This window comes from Oncorhynchus masou, unplaced genomic scaffold (genome assembly GCF_036934945.1).
Source record: "Oncorhynchus masou masou isolate Uvic2021 unplaced genomic scaffold, UVic_Omas_1.1 unplaced_scaffold_6433, whole genome shotgun sequence".
Classification (NCBI taxonomy): Eukaryota; Metazoa; Chordata; class Actinopteri; order Salmoniformes; family Salmonidae; genus Oncorhynchus; species Oncorhynchus masou.
This window is the reverse complement of record NW_027012869.1, coordinates 1930-6370: the sequence shown is the minus strand read 5'-3', so window position 1 is coordinate 6370 and position 4441 is coordinate 1930. Positions and strand designations below refer to the sequence as shown.

At 43.4% G+C, this 4441-nt stretch overlaps 1 long non-coding RNA gene across 1 annotated transcript; it reads left to right on the top strand.

Moving 5' to 3' along the window:
* The first annotated feature begins 303 nt into the window (after window positions 1-303).
* Window positions 304-3993, top strand: LOC135536650 (uncharacterized). The gene is made up of 3 exons (XR_010455042.1): window positions 304-386; window positions 2005-2100; window positions 3959-3993. It is a non-coding gene; the product is annotated as an uncharacterized LOC135536650 (long non-coding RNA).
* The last annotated feature ends 448 nt before the right edge of the window (window positions 3994-4441 follow it).

Genomic DNA, 4441 nt, shown 5'->3' with positions numbered 1-4441 from the left:
GGTCACACACACACGTTTTGTCCTAAAACAGGATTTACAATCTCAGGAAGTAGTGCACTATGTATGGAATAGGGAACCATTTGGGAGGCAGGAGCCATAGAGGGGGGTCATACCAGTAAATGATGCCACTTTTGGGCTGTGATTGCAAATAATGTTTTAGCACATAATGAACCTTTCCCATTTCCCCCTACCAGCCTCATCTGTCATTGCCAGTTAATCCAGTCCAATGTGCAAAGATTCACTATCAGAGACTGACTTGAGATCTGCTGTTTCTCTCCACAGAGGAGGAGGGGAGGATGTCCTGAGCCACATCCTGAGGGACAGATCACACATCGACGAGACACTGAGGCTGGCCTCTGAGGAGAACGCAGCAGAACACTATCATGGTAGATAATAGCTTAAATATATTACTGAGGCTTAGAGTTGTTCCTGGTCAGGTCACGTGGTAAAGAAAAAACTCCTGTCCCTAAATATCAAGTATGATCACATCTTAATAGGCTGTAGAGCTTTAGATTTTGTTGTCGTTATCAAATGTCATTGTTGAGCATTAGCATTATTACAAAGATATTGTGAGATACAAGAAGACATGCAGTAGAGCACTTTGCAGATATTCACAAGACATTTTTGCACCTGGTGTGACATGGGACATGTACCAAATAGCACCATATTCCCTGTGTAGTGCACTTCCTTTGAGCAGGGCCCATATGGCTTTGATCAAAAGTAGTGCACTAAATAGGGAATAGGATGCCATTCGGGATGCAGATTTGGTTCTGAATTTGTCGTGTTATGTCTATTAATTACCTGTCAAATACCAGTAGTGTTATTACAGAGAAAAATGAATATTTCTGTTTCGATAAATGTACTCAGTATGTTCCCTGTCCTGCTCTGATGTGTCATTATACTAATATATGGGTTAATGAAGCACATCATAGAAAGTAATGATGGGTGAACCTCTATGGGTCTGTGGGTACTTGCCTGTGTATGGGTGCTGTTACAAATTACACCCTAGTCCGTAAATAGTGCACTACTTTTCACCAGGCTCATAGGTCTCTGGTAAAAGTAGTGCACTATATAACGAATAGGTGGTTTTTGGCACGCAGGCCTATAGCTTTAGTTAGAGAAAGAAACACGTGGTGCCAGAGCCTTAATGGACCTCTTCTCCATTAGCGCTAATGGGTAACATCGTTAGTGTTAACGAGTCCCAAATCTTCTGTTTTTAATCTGTTTTCCTTTTATCTCCCTCCCTCTCTCTCTCTCTCTCTCTCTCTCTCTCTCTCTCTCCTCTCTCCCTCTCCCTCTCCTTCCATCCCTTTCTCTCTCTCTCTCCCTCCCTCCCTCTCTCTCTCTCTCCCTCCCTCCTCTCTCTCCTCTCTCTCTCTCCATCCCTCTCTCTCTCCTCTCTCTCTCCACCCCTCTCTCCACCCCTCTCTCTCTCTCCTCCCTCCCTCTCTCTCCATCCCTCTCTCTCTCTGAACTCTCCAACTCAATCTCATTCTATAATGACTTGTTTGTTTCTTAATCTAACATTTTCTTACCGTTCTTCCTCTCCTGTTTAACTGAAACTCCCCTGTACTCTACCTGGCTGTCTCCTTTCATCTACACTCCTTATCATCTTATTATGTTTCCTTCTCTTACCGTGTCTTACCTTCTCTTATCTTCTCTTACCCGTGTCTTACCTTTCTTCTTCCATGAACCAACTCTACCTCCCTCCCCTTATCTCATTCCATCTACATTCCTTCTTACCATGGATACCAGGGTTCAAATACTTTGACTCTTGGGGGTGCCCAATACCACACTTAAAATATATAGACTCTTGGGGTTGCCCGAAGCCACTTGGGGGTGCCCGACATTGATATTTTTGAGAATTATGGGGGCTTACATTGATATTTAAATTCATATGCTGGTCCTAATTGTTATGGGGGATGCCCAGCCTCTCCTATCCCCCACTGTAATTTGAACCCTGTTCTTACCATCCTCCTCTCATTCTCTTTCTCTCCCCTCCAGCTGCTATTCAGAAGTTACGTAAGATCTACCACTCAGCCATCAAGCCCATGGAACAGGCCTATAAGTACAACGAGCTCAGAGCACATGAGATCTCAGGTACAGTGAGGGCTTTGCTTGGCACACTGTTCCAGGTTGTTAGTGTGTGTTGGCTTGATCTCAGATCTGTTTATGCTATCATGTCACCTTTTCATTTATTAGTTGACATGATAGCACAAACAGATCTGAGATCAAGCCAACACACACAAGTGTGTGTGTGTGTGTGTGTGTGTGTGTGTGTGTGTGTGTGTGTGTGTGTGTGTGTGTGTGTGTGTGTGTGTGTGTGTGTGTGTGTGTGTGTGTGTGTGTGTGTGTGACTGGACCGTTTGGGTTGACATGGCGAGAGTGTAGGCATGTTCAACTTTTTTGATTTTGTTTTAAAGATTTTTTTAAAGGTTTAAAAGTGAAGTACCTTAATATAACTCTACTGCAGTATTGTTATAGATGTTACTAAGCAGTTATTATAACCCATGTTGTGCATTATAATGCATTATGCATAACCCATAAAGGTGTTAGAAAAGGCATTATAATGCATTATAAACAGGATAGGAGGTGTTAATGTTATTTTGATAACATGTCTTCAGGGGGATGACTTTCCCTCCTCCCTTGGTCAACCTGTGCAGACCCAACTGCACTTCCCCGTCTTGAAGCAAAGCTCGCCCTCTTGTGGCTTGGCATGGTCTTTTAACCTACATACAAATACTGAACCTCCTGACATAATCAGAATAAAAGGTTTTATATGAAGCGCTAAGCCATCCCAGAATATTCAGATACTGTGTTAAAAAGGTTTAGAGGGAGCCAGGTGTTATCGAAGCAATGGTTTGTTCCTTGACTGAGAAATTCCTTGAAGATGTTGCTTTGTCTCTCTCTTTACTGTAATTTGACTAATTGTCACATAATGAATTAAACTGTGTGGAGTGCAGTGCACAGGAAGGAACACATAATGAATTAAACTGTGTGGAGTGCAGTGCACAGGAAGGAACACATAATGAATTGAACTGTGTGGAGTGCAATGCACAGGAAGGAACACATAATGAATTGAACTGTGTGGAGTGCAATGCACAGGAAGGAACACATAATGAATTGAACTGTGTGGAGTGTAGTGCACAGGAAGGAACACATAATGAATTGAACTGTGTGGAGTGTAGTGCACAGGAAGGAACACATAATGAATTGAACTGTGTGGAGTGTAGTGCACAGGAAGGAACACATAATGAATTGAACTGTGTGGAGTGTAGTGCACAGGAAGGAACACATAATGAATTGAACTGTGTGGAGTGTAGTGCACAGGAAGGAACACATAATGAATTGAACTGTGTGGAGTGCAGTGCAGTGCACAGGAAGGAACACATAATGAATTGAACTGTGTGGAGTGCAGTGCACAGGAAGGAACACATAATGAATTGAACTGTGTGGTGCAGTGCACAGGAAGGAACACATAATGAATTGAACTGTGTGGAGTGCAGTGCACAGGAAGGAACACATAATGAATTGAACTGTGTGGAGTGCAGTGCACAGGAAGGAACACATAATGAATTGAACTGTGTGGAGTGCAGTGCACAGGAAGGAACACATAATGAATTGAACTGTGTGGAGTGTAGTGCACAGTGCTGTGTGGGTGGTGCACAGGAAGGAACATAATGAATTGAACTGTGTGGAGTGTAGTGCACAGGAAGGAACACATAATGATCCCACAGGAAGGAACACATAATGAATGAACTGTGTGGAGTGCCCCACAGATCCCCCCGCCGCCGCCGCCGCCACCTGTTGTCAAGTAACCTTCAACTTCATCCATTATAGATCTGCATGTTTGACACTTCCAGTTAAACATGATTATGCCCCGACATTTCTCCTTCCCTCTCACTTTCCCTCCCTCATCCCCACCTCATCCCCACCTCATCCCCACCTCACCTAACAGGCGGACGAACACTGGGGGATGGGAACACAGGTTGGTATAGTGGGGGGACCTTTGCCGAAGCATGGCACTGGCTGAAGTGCTCACCCCCCTCTTTCACACTCCCGGGACCCCAGCCATTGGTCCTTGGTATGGACCAGTTTGGTTGTTTGGCGCAACCAAATTATCATGTATGTCACAATTGTCATCAGTTGTGACATAGGCATTTTCATTCACATCACTTTGAACTGCTGTAAACTTGAGCAGAAATCATTTGCATTTCAAAGAACTACTGTAATGGAAAATGAAAGTAATGTAGGAGGTCATTTTATGAATCTGATTATATGACTGAGCGTTCACAAAACAATTGAGGGACATATTTCCCCTTGATACTAAGTAAATACAGTATACAATTCTAACTCAGTCTCTTAATTCTATACTAATCAATTAGGGAGATCCTCAATCTGCAGTTACACATGGAAGGATTCCCTGAGGTCTGGTCCATTA